Below are 12,595 nucleotides of genomic sequence, written 5' to 3'. Positions count from 1 at the left end.
TGCTTGTCATTAACATCCTTTGTCCTTAGTTCTTATGCTTGATAATTCAGCCATTCTGTAAAATACTTCAGAATGTATTTTATATTCAACATTTGTTATGACTACTTCATTTAAGGATTTTTTTATCTTAAACCTGCACCACGAGTTCAGCTGTGCAAAAGGATTTTTAAAAACTTTTGTATATTCCTATTATTTTTGTTTTACTATTATCTATTAAATAGTATCTTTTAGTATGTGATACGAATTTATATCAGAAGTACACTTTTAATGATTTTTATGCTCAGTTTGATTATTAAAGTGCAATAGATGCAGTATTTTATTTGAAATAACTTCAAATTGAAAACAAACAGTAGCTTGAAAATGATAATTCTCTAGGAGTACCTATGAAGCATTCATAGGCCACAGAAGCCATACAGTACTAAGCTCAAGCGATTTTTCCTGAAAGATTTAATCAGGAGGGGAAGGTAAGGTTTGTCATCTTAAAATTTTTTCAAAATTGTTTATTCTTTATTCTTTGACTGTGGGTAGAATTGTTTCATGTTCTTTAAACATCATCACATCTTAAGAGTTCTGGAACTTTCTTCCAGCCAAAATAATGGTGTAATTATTTGAGTTATCATTCCTGAAGACTTCCTTTTGTTCTAATAAGAAATGCAAAGTAGGATGGCAGTACCGGCTCATTATCTAAATGGAGATTTCATTCCCTGATAGTTCACCTGCTGTCAAGCAACCTCCCGGTATATTCAGCTTTTCCCGAGTGGCAGAGAGGAATTTCAGAATTTAATTTAGATTATCTTTGAAAGTTGGGGAATTGCTGCATGCAAAGTCTTCACCTGAAAGCATGCCAGACATCTTGTTTATTCCTATTAAAATACCCTCTTGCAAACAGGCACTGCTTGCACCACTTCTATTGTCATTGTCGCACTTGGCCACCGTTTTAATAGTAGCAGGTGAACGCTCCATTTACAAAATGAACTACTTTGCAGATGTTCAGAATCCATCCCAAATGCCAAACTCCTGTGCATGTCCGTTCTTTCAGTTGCCTTATTGCTCTGCCTTGTTCTTGGAAATCAGCAGCAGACGGGGAAAACCACTTTCAGATTACTTTTGACAGAGCAGCAGGAAAGCTGTGCAGGTAGAATTGAATTGGTAGCCAGTCTTTGTAAATACTTGTCTGACTGTGCCTTATTAAAAAAGTAGATTGATCATGAAACATTTTTTTTTTTAATCTTTGGTGAATGCCAGTCTAATTAGGACTCAGGTTACTTTCAGTCTTATGCCAAATGTTTAATGTAATTATTAAAACACATAGTTAATTGGAACAGTTAAGTATATACTTTCTCCCTAAGGTGAACATAATAATTAGCTTCTGAATACAAATGCCTAAGTTGCATCTTAGTTCTGTGAGATAGTTTTAATAAAAACAAACCATAACTGGAAGAGCTTCAAGGAAATGGGTCAGCCATTTTGCTCAGCACAATGTTATGAAATATCTTACAGTGAAAGCACTTCACATGTAAACTGTATAATGTATTTCAAAATAAAGTTTCTAATTAAAATGGGAATTTCTGTGCCTACTAATAATAACCAGCAGTAGCAGATCAGAAGCCCACTCAGAGAGACATTTAAAGCTTTGTGAAATCTGCCCTAACTTCAGAAGGATTTGTTGTAAAAAAAGTAATTTGTTTGAAAGCAGAAAATACCTGACTTCAAAGAATGCAATGTTTCTTTTCTCTTTTGATGGGGTTGGAAGGAGTTGACTCCAGTGCTCAGTTTTCTGGTGTGTCAGTTTAAAATGTGTCAGAAGGAAAAGCAAATAATCTCCTGAAAAGATCTTCAGTCAAGACTATAGTTTCATTATTTTAGCTTTACTACACATTTTATTCTCACTTAAATATAGCATTTTGGGACAAAGAGTGTCTGGTTGAGACAATATTGAATTTTGACAGTCCTGTTTGCTTTTGTGAAGGTTTCTTCTATGCGTAGCATGACTGAGCTTTGACCACTCTTCTGGTGCAATAAATCCGGCCAGGGATGTGATTCTCATTTTAAAATTTTAGCATTTTAGGGAAATGTGTAATGTGTGAAAATGTTGATTAAAATACTCCTTTGTTTTTCCTCCATGGGCATTGGCAGCCACTGCTTGCTCACAACCCGGGCCGAGAACGTGGGTCCCTCTTGGCACGGAGCGAGTTCTATGTAGCTACTTCAACTCTCCACCTTTGTCAGTTCATAAGGAGTTTGACTTTATTTGTTTTCAAAATCATTATTTGAGTGGCTTTGCCCCGATGTTATTGTTTGAGCTGAACTCCTACTATAGTGCAGTCTCATTTCTTGGAGCCTTCAGAAATGCCAAGTTTGCCGGGGCATTTTCAGACCCAGGTCTTGCTCTGCTGTGTCTCGGGGGCTCTGGATGTTGCTGCAGGTTTGACTTGGGAGTTTGGAATTGTCATCTCAGGCACTGAAATGGGGGCTTTGTGTGTGACGCCTGTCATTTTGGTGGGTGGTGTCGGGTTTTTCCATTATCATGCTTGTCCTTTTCCCCTTATTCCCCCAGGAAAAATGTCCTTCTTGGCATCAAAGGAAGCTTTGCTTTCAAATGACGTCAGTCACCATGATTTGTGGTTGTTATTTCCTCAGGCTGAATTCAGTGTGCTAATTACCCTCTGATCCGCTCTCAAAAGTTGCCCGAACTATTACATTAATGGAATAATGTTTCAAGTCCCATGTATAGGTAACCTTTTCCCTTCCTCTTTCTGTGAGAAACTTTCTGAAATTAAGCTTTCAAGCTAGCCTATGAAAAGATCTTCAGTGTGAAGAAAAACTGAATTTCAGGATCCGGTTTAGCACACCCCAAAGATGGGAGATGCTTGGTTCAGGGCCCACAGCTCAGCCAGATGGCCTTTTCAACAGATGGTTGCAAAACATGATTTGGAATTGGTCGGTAAGGATGAGCTGACTTTATTCTTTCAGTCACACAAAATCTATTGTCTCTATTCTAATTGTCTCTAGGGCTCTTTTATTTTTTTTTTTTTTTCCCCTCTTATTTGATTTTGACTAATTCTGAAGACAATTTGTCTGTGCATACTGCGGAGAACTTCCAGATGCCTGGTGTCATTTGGGGCTTATCTTACTCCAGCATTAGCTGAAAACTCCGCATTGGCTTCTTCCCGTCTCCTCTGGTACCTGTTTAGTCTGTGCATTCCCTAATGCTTGGATCTGAGACATGTTTCCATTGCCTGTACCCCAGGAATGAAAATGCCGTGGTAGTGATACCTCTAAATTAAGAGATTATGCCAGTTTGTTTGCTTGTGTTTTTTGGTGTTGTTGGGTTGGAGGAAGGTTTGGCAGAGGCTCAGATCTTTTTGGAAAGGGCAGGGAGATGGCGAGAATGGGCATAGACAGGAAATAAAACAGTTACTCTTCCAGTGTAATGTCAGCAACTGTTTCGCAATCCTGTTTGGGAGCTGACATGCTGTGACTATTGCCCAGTGCAGCTGCGGGCTGGGTGCAGGGGTGGGCAGCCCACACTGCTGCTTCAAAGCGAAAAAGTGTTGGAGGTATTTTCTTAGGTCTAGCTCAATTTGTTGGAGCTCAAGGGTGAGAATCCTATGCTGATATCTTTAGATTACAGGTAAATAGAAGTGTCTTGGCCTTCACGCAAACGTGGCAGATGGACCCCCACACCTCCCATGTTTCTAACTCTGTTTGGTTCTCGATGGATTTAAGAGAAGTAAATAATTTTCTCAGCCCTGTGATCTCCATTGACATTAATGTAAATATGTATTCCTCACAAAGAGTTCTACATGCCTTTTCCAAAGCTTGTGAAACTGGAGTTATTTAATTACTGTTTTCAAGCAAAAATATGACAGAATTCAAGTAGATGTATTTAAATCCCATTAAAGAATTATCCTGGGCCTCAAATCCACTGTGAGTGAAGCTGGTAATGAAATTTTAGACTTCAGTGATGCAGTATCTGCTCTGTATATGACAAAGGCCTAAATGACAAGAGGAATAAATCATTATGTTAAGCATTGAACTAGGAAGTCTCAGAACCTAAACTTCTCAGATTTCTTTGTTTTTTGTTTTTTTTCCCTAGTGAATTTTAAAACTGTGAGAAATGACTTTCCAGAGCCTGTGACCGCAGCTTCACAAGACTGAACACAGCAGTGCTCTTGAGTGAAGTCCCTTCTTAGTTAAAAGATGTTTATTATACTAATATTTTTCTGCTGGGCTGCCCGGGCAGGTAGGGAAAAGCACCCCCTGGAATGTGTTGGGTGATATTTACTTAAAGGACTTCCCATTTGTCTCCAGGAATTGTTAGAAGGATTTTAAGAGTGAGCCTTTAAGCTCAGCTGTGATGAATCAGTGTTGAGCTTGTGCATGTTTTCCATGGTAAAAATCTCTTTTCCTTTACAATCACAGTCCAAGGAGCGGGTGTTACAACCTGTTGGTGTCTGCAATAAGTGGCTGGTCTGGTGTCCCAGCTGCTTCCAGGGACAAATCACAATTTCTGCTTTTTAAGATACTGTTTTCTGTTTGCAGGGCTGAAATGTAACTAAATGCTGCTTTCAAGCCATTCTGAAATAAACTGACTTGGTTATTGTATATAAGCACTTAGCTCTGGTACATGCTCAGCTTTTCATCCATCAGAGAAGCTATCTGGGAGGCAGTGCAATGGGATGCATTACAGACAGGAGCGCCACATATTTCCAAGCCTGCTCCAAAGCACTGAGCTTATGTGGGAAAATAATTTCAGCAAAATGGATAACAGGTATGTTGTAGCAGGTGTAAACCTGGACTTCATGGAAACAAGAAGTTTGCCTAAAAATACCCTACAAACCAAACAACAAAAAACCAAAAACAACCCCCCAAAAGTAAAAAAAAAAAGTGTAAGCATATTTCTACAAAGAGTAGGGAAAATTTAAGCAGAAGTGAGCATCCTCAGCAAGGCTGGGACACCCCTGGGTTTGGAGGCTTCCTGTTCAGCATGTGCAGCAGGAGCCCTGGGTGAGGCAGGTGCCCGTGGTGGGTCTGGCTGGAGCAGGTGGTCCTTGGGGTGGGATAGGGACTCCTGGTCCATTTATCAGCCTTGGCTGATCAATGCAGATGAGGTCTCTTCCAACCAGCAAGTCTTGAAAAATTGCCTTTGATCATACCAGAGAATGAACTCCTGGGGGTCAGGGATGTGTTCTCATCATTGCACAGCAGTTGACTGGAAAAATGGGAGTTTGCTTGTTCTCATTCTCCTGACTACACACTTTCCAGCTGTCAAGGCCCTTTTCAGCTGTGGGTTGGGTACCTCTGCAGTCCCCATGTTTGGAGCCACCACCAGCACCGTCAGCTCCGTGCCGCTGAGTGCAGGGCAGCCCTGTCCTGGCTGCTGTCACCCGGAGGGATGAACCGTCCCTCCCCAACAGTGCCCAGTGCAGAGTCTGCTGGAAGGAAGGTCTGTACCCAGGGATTTTTGTCTTTCTGGGAGAAGAGCTGGGGTTTTTTTCGGGGGGGGTGTTGTGCAGCCGACACTAGGTGTCAGTGTCGCCCTTCCTGCTGCTCCTGCCAGAGAAGCCGGCGCCCAGCCCCAACTAGTAGTAGTTGCGATTATTTTAAAAGTATCACTTAGACCTCTTTGTTTTCCATTTTGTCCTGAACTTTGTGGCCATATCCAAAAGCTCCTTTTTGTAACAGCCCCTTTACAATACTGTGTTTTAAAAAGAATCCTTAAAAAAAAAAAAAAAAAATTACATTGGAGATCATGACCTACTGAGTTATCTCTGTTGCAAAGTGCAGTAAAAAATGGCAATAGCATCTATTACATACAGACATTTTTTGTTGACAAAGCTTACAAGCAAACAGTTGAAGTAAAGAGATGGGTCTCCTTAGTTTGGAGAAGAGGAGACTGACAGGTGACCTTATTAATGTTTATAAATATATAAAGGGTGAGTGCCATGAGGATGGAGCCAGGCTCTTCTCGGTGGCAAACAATGATAGGACAAGGGGTAATGGGATCAAGCTGGAACACAAGAGGTTCTACTTAAATTTGAGAAGAAACTTCTTCTCAGTGAGGCTGACAGAGCACTGGAACAGGCTGCCCAGGGAGGTTGTGGAGTCTCCTTCCCTGGAGACATTCAAAACCCACCTGGACATGTTCCTGTGTAACCTCACCTAGGCGTTCCTGCTCCAGCAAGGGGATTGGACTGGATGATCTTTTGAGGTCCCTTCCAATCCCTAACATACTGTGATACTGTGCGCACCTCCAGTTGCGTCTCTGGACATGAATTCTCTTGCTGTCTTGTAACTTCTCGGTGTTTTGCAAGCCGTGCAAAAATTGCTTCACTTGATTGGTTTGGTATTTCAAGAAGGTCACACACTGAACTGCTGGTCGGTTAGGGACGAGGTGGGAGCTTGGACTAAAAGCTGAACCTACTGTCACCCTGTGAGTTGTGTGAGGAAAGGGCAAGGTTTCCCCCAAGCTCCCCTGCAAGTGGCTTTGCAGGTAAGTCATAAAGGTTGTGCTCCTGTGGGTGTATAAGGGGGTGGCAAAGGGCTAATGGGTTTCAGCAGAGTGGGCCTGAGAGAGCAGCTGGAGCTGTCACCCCACCCGAGCTGGGGCAGCAGGATGGGTGTGAGGGTGTGAGCATCCCCTGGGGCATCTCCCACCATCATCCTCCAGGGCAGGAGGGTCCCCAGGCTTGAGTCCATGTGCTTTGGTTTGGCCTGTCATGTGAAGGAGTGACCACCAGGAGAGCACCCGCTGGGCCACATATGTGGTATCCTACCTCTGCACAGATCCTTATTTTCACAAAGCTTGAAAAATAATACCTCTGTGTCTGACCATGCCCCCACTGAAATCAACAGGAGGTGGATCAAAATTCACATTCTTAAGGAGACATGGAGCTGCTCAAGAAGGTGGTGAGGGAGCCAGATCTCAGGCATTGTAACCTGGGAAAGGCTGTGGAAGGACACTGCTGGCAGCTCATACAGTGGAAAGAAACTAGAGATGAAGAAGATACACTCAAATTGTATTTGGAGACAAATGTCTGTGCTTTCTAACCCTGAGCAGAAGTTTCATTTATCTGATCTGCCAGTTGATTTTACAAGATTATTTTGTTCATTAAAAAAGGAATAGGAGCCAAGCTGCTGCTTTTTTTTAATTCTTTTTTTTTCTTCTTTTTCTTTTTTTTTCTTTTTTTCTTTTTTTTTTCTTTTCCCTTTTTCTTTTTCCTTTTTTCTTTTTTTTCTTTTTTTCTTTTTTTTTCTTTTTTTTTCTTTTTTTTTTTTCTTTTTAATACTGCTAGGTTCCATTTTCTTGACATATGAGCTTTTCCATGACAAGAGTTTCTTTTAGCTGAACTTATCTGTGAAAGAAATCTCAGGCTGGATCCAGCTTATTTTATAACTAAGCAGCGTTCCAAAATGAAGTCAGAAAGTGAGGGACTAAAAGATTGGGCTAGACAAAGACAAAAAAAGATACTATCTACTTTTTCCCAACTGGTTGTGACTCGAATAGAGTTGGACCAGTGAAGACATTTTGAAATTCATATTCCTTGCTTTCCACTGCCATGTTGCTTCTGCCACCAGTGAGCACCCAGCAGCTGGTATGCTGGAGAGTGCCACCACCCGTCCTTTCCAGGGACACACCACTGCAGACCCCGCGCAGCTATAGCTCTGCCCCCAGTGTCAAGGGCATATGTGCTCAAATGGGCAGTGTAGCTGCTGTGTCTGTGCTCTATACAGCTGATTTGCATGGGCACAGCTAACAGGATGCTAAAGGTGCCCTTTTGCTGACAAGTGTTGCTACTGTGGAGCTGTATCCCCACAGGAAGAAAGATAAAGCAGAGGTAAGAGGCAGCCTTGTGAAGACACTGCCTCTTTGACTCTCCAGGAACTTGCTGTACTGAGAGAAACAAAAACTGGTGGAAAGCCCAGCTTGGCCAGGGCCAGAGAAAGCAACTGGGCCAACGCATGCTGGAAGCAGGGCCTTACATTGCTGATCTGAAGCATTGCGAAGCCCAGTCCTGCATATTTCCATCTAGGGCAATTTTGCCGCATCTCTGGGCAACTTATTCCAGCCTTTATTTGTTTTCACAATGGGGAAGTTTTTCTTATGTCTGGAGACAAAATTTGGCCTGAAGTGACTTGACCGTCCATCACAGTGCACCCTCATAAACAGAATGCCTTCATCACCTACATTTCTAGCTCTGTAAGACTAGGACAAAATCCCCCTGACCCCTTACTTCTCTAGGCTGAATGAACCCAATCCCTTCAGCCTTTCTTCATGTGCCAAGGTCTCCAACCCCATAACCATCTTGGTGTGCTTGCCCTCCCCCAGCCCCTCTAGACTCATCCCAGTTTTCTTATGTCCCTCTTGACCTTGGGGGACCAAAACTGGACACAGTGCCCAGGTGTGATGGGGGTAGTTGCCTTCCTTGATCTGCTGGCTGATACAGCACAGCCAGGTACTGATATAGTCACTGCCATGGGCTATTTTTCATGAAGAGATTTCAAAATGCCTTGTAAGGATGTTTTTAGGAATATCAGTTTCTGCCCTCCTAAGATTTCTCAAAGGAGGTCAAAGCTTCTTCAGCCCTCCCATCTACAGATCGGAAGAGTTAAATCTGGTATTTTAACTGCCCTATTCCTTTTGGCATAACACACAAATACATCACCTTCTGCAATGTGTAACTCCAGGAAGAACTTTACAGGGGAGAAAAGACCTCCTTGGAGAGTAAGAGGGATGCATAAATTTTACATTTAAATGAAATGCAATGAAATCTTCAGGTTTCTGTTGTGTGTACACCACACAAAAGGGATTAAACTTTTTCTAAACTGTTCTATAAATGAATCACAATGTTTTTCTTAACTATTTCCCTGAGCAACATAACACAGACATAAAAATGAGCCCTGGCCCTAATCTTAATAATTTAATCAAAAAGCATATTCCAGCTGGGTGACTGCTCCACCAGATCCTTGGCAACAGGATTGCGCATTCTGGAGGAGAGTGCACCGTCCTTCTCGCCCAGCTCAGTGCTTGACCAATGCCGAAGTTTCATCCAAGCAGGGATATGTGCCTCAGTTTCCTCATCTTTAAACCTGGAACCATGGTACTTGACTTTCTTTTAGTAGCAGCAAGAGAGAAATGTTAGTGACCTCCACTACATCTATCACGCTCTTTTTCTTTCTTGCAGGCATTTGGAGAGATAGCAGCGTTATAGTGTGTGACACTTGGGAGGTCCACCGCGCCATCTCTCATTCAGAGCACGCACACTTAAATTGTCCTTGGTAGAGGTTTCTCCAATGTGTCCTTGAGAAGCCTCTGGTCTGGTGGCCCACAGCCCCCCAGCATGGTCCTGCCAGGGCTTTTCTGCCCTTCCTGGGGAGCTGGGATCTCCTCTCTGCAATTTAATCCCATTTGTCTTCCTCTCCCAGCAGACTTGTTAAACTCTCCCATCTCCTTTGCAGCTACTGGTTTTGATTGTGGAAACTTTATTGTGTCTGTTCTCAGTTTCCTCTTCCCTGGCAGAAACAGCTCTAATTCCCTCCATCCTTTCCTACACCATGACTAGTTGCTCTTGCTGCTTTCCTCCAGGCTGCTGGTCAATGCTTCCTCAAACTGTAGCATCCCAAATGACTCATTTCTGCTGAGACCAGAGTGGTGCCAAATGGAGGGATTATCACTTCACGTTTTCACATATCTCACCACTGCATGGTGTGACCCAGCATGTTGCTGATCCTTCCCTGCAGCAGCAAGGTGCTCTGACACGCTAACACCCAAATTCAGCAAAAAAGCTGTGTAGCCAGGCGGTGCCGTGTCAAACATCTGCTCATCCAGAAACCCATGCCAGGCTTGTGCTTGCTCTTGTCCTTAACAAACCACCTTCTGTTTTTCAGATAGTTTCTCCAGTTTGGCTAGATCATTTTGAAATCCTAGGCTGTCTCCTGTGTACTGAAAATTCTTCCACCCTAGCTATCATCTGCAAATTTAATAATTGTACTCTAGGCTCTCAGTATCCAAAGCATTAATAAAGATACAATATAGTACCATAGTCTGGCTTCAGTGAATTTCATGCTTCATGCACCGTAAAAGTTTGACCAGGGATGTACTGACAATAACTCTTCGGAACAAATTTTCTAACCAGTTCTGAACTTCCTTAACCATAGTGTCACATTGACTGAAGTCACCCCCTCTTACAAGCATGCCATGTGAGAAAATGCCAAAGCTTTACTGTAGTCAAAACACATCTGCTACTTACATAGAATGATGGTTTCCACTTTTATCCTCTCACAGTAGGAACCTGAAATGGGTTTCATGTTAGTTCCTCATTAATCTGTGTTTGCCATCACTCATCAGCCTGGCATTTTTCATGTATTTGCAAGTAGCCTGGTTTGTTCTTACAGTGTTTTTCTGGGCACTGAAGTTAAGCCAACTGCTCTCCAGTTGTCTTGCTTTATAAGGCCAGACGCTCCATCTGGTCAGTCTTACATGACCTTGGTCTTCCTCCTCACATTCTCAGGTAACCTCAGCCAGCTCTGAGATATAGCTTCTGCCAGTGGTGGAAATACCTATGGGGAATTTCATTAGGCACGACCAGTTTGAAAACATTTAATTTATCTAAATGATCTTTTCAGATAAATTTAGACAGCTTTCTCTTTTTTGAGCCTGAAAACTCAGTCTTGTGATGACAGTTCTGTCAGCTGTCCGATCACACTTGATCCTTTCAGTGGAAACAGAAAAAAATGTATTAAACACTGGCATTATTGGCATCGATAGATTTAAGTGATAGAAATGTGGGAAGGGGAAGGACTACGTGATTCAATACATCTCATCTCCAGTGGCCATAAAGTATAGCATAATGCAAAACTATGTAAACCTCTGCACCCAACAAGCCAAACCCCCTTTAGAAAGTTCCTGCCTCGAAGTTATTACCCTGTACTGCTAACACTGAAAAAGCAGGTTGAGCTTTTGGATACCCCGGGCTTTACCTTTCCTTATTACTGAGGATTTTGCGCCTACTCATGGCTGCAACACCACCATGCTCTTGGCCGCTGCCCTGCTGGGAGGACAGCCTCTGCAAGCCTCCGCACACCACTCTTTTGGTGGCAGAACCAGCTGTGGCTGGAAAGGGAGCCCAGGGGGAGCAGGTGCCAAGGCATGAGGTGGCTGTGATGGCCTGAGGAGCGCAGTCCCTGTGAGGGACCAAAGGGCCTCTCCCTCAGCCTGCGGTGCAAAGGGGGAGAGATGCAAGGCTGGAGGTCCCTTGGTGCAAGGCTTTGGGCTGGGAGTGACACAGTGAGGAGGGAAAATACAGACAAGATGGCCAGGAGGGAGCCTGCAGGATAGCAGCAATGCTTATCAGCTAGACATTGTTACTGCTGACTTTTATACAGGTTCTTGTTCTCAATTCCAAGGGAAAGACACTTTATTCGGGGCTTCACCGTATCCTGCAACAAGCCCTGATTTGCTCTTGACTTGCACATGGCTGTGTGATGGCTGTTCTGTCTCTCACCCTCCTTTTTTTTTGTTTTTTTTTTCAGCATTTGCAACTTCATCCCAGATCACAGACCCTCAGAAATGTCCCCAAGCTGTAAAAATGGGTTAATCATCCAAAAATCTCTTTTTTTCCAATTCACTAAAGTATTATACAAGCAGTTATAAATGCTGATTTTTGAAAAGAAGAGCAGCTTCACATGCAATTGTTTAGTGCAACCAATGAAAAAAGCAAAAATTTTTTTGGAATGCTACATTATTGTTGTTTTTTTTTTTTTAATACTAAGAGGTCCTTTAACGAATGTTAATCTCTGACAGATGGCTCCATCCATCTGGCACTACTGAAGAGTGTAAAAGTCTAATTTATGTGGAAAACTTATTTAAAATTGTATGTTCATTAGAAACAACTAAAACAACTGATCTTTTAATCCTGGGAGTGCACGATGGTGCCAAAGCACCACTAATAAATTCCACTTCCAAGAAGTGGAAGAGATTTTGCAGACGGAACTGTTGGCGTGAGCAATTTTTCTCCTTTCGTAGTTGTGAAATATTTCTAAGGAAAAAAATCCCGTGAACAGAGTGTAATATCCCTCACAGACAGATTCTCACAGGCTCTGGCTCATGCTATAGGAAGATAGTATATCAGCATGTGCCTCAGTCTCTGGTATGAGGGAGGGCATCCCTGAAGGAAAGGCAGAGTTGGACATTCTGGCTCCAAGGGTACCCAGCTCAGCGCCACACCTGAAGGATGCTGGGCCACTATCGCTGCTTCTCCCACCAGACCAGCAACTTGATACTCATCCAGCCTGCTGCAAAGGGCTGAAGCTCTTGCCAGCTGCCCCAGCACCTTGAGGTGCCCAGGGCATCACCTGGAGAAGGCAGTGGGGGGAAAGCAGGGCTGTGCACCTGCGCTGCGGGAGAAGAGGGAGGAGGAGATGGAGACCCTCTAGAAAGTCTGCAGAATGGTTCAAGTAGGGAGGTGAATCCCCATGAAGGCAGCTTTATCAGTCCTGCTGCTCATGGAGGAATGTTACTGGTGCAGGCATCATCTTCAGAACAGTTAAAAAGGCAGGAGACAACAAACAGTTGCACGGCAATTGTTAATAA

Source organism: Nesoenas mayeri, assembly GCF_963082525.1.
Source record: "Nesoenas mayeri genome assembly, chromosome: 3".
In the NCBI taxonomy this organism is placed as follows: domain Eukaryota; kingdom Metazoa; phylum Chordata; class Aves; order Columbiformes; family Columbidae; genus Nesoenas; species Nesoenas mayeri.
This window is presented reverse-complemented; position numbering follows the sequence as displayed.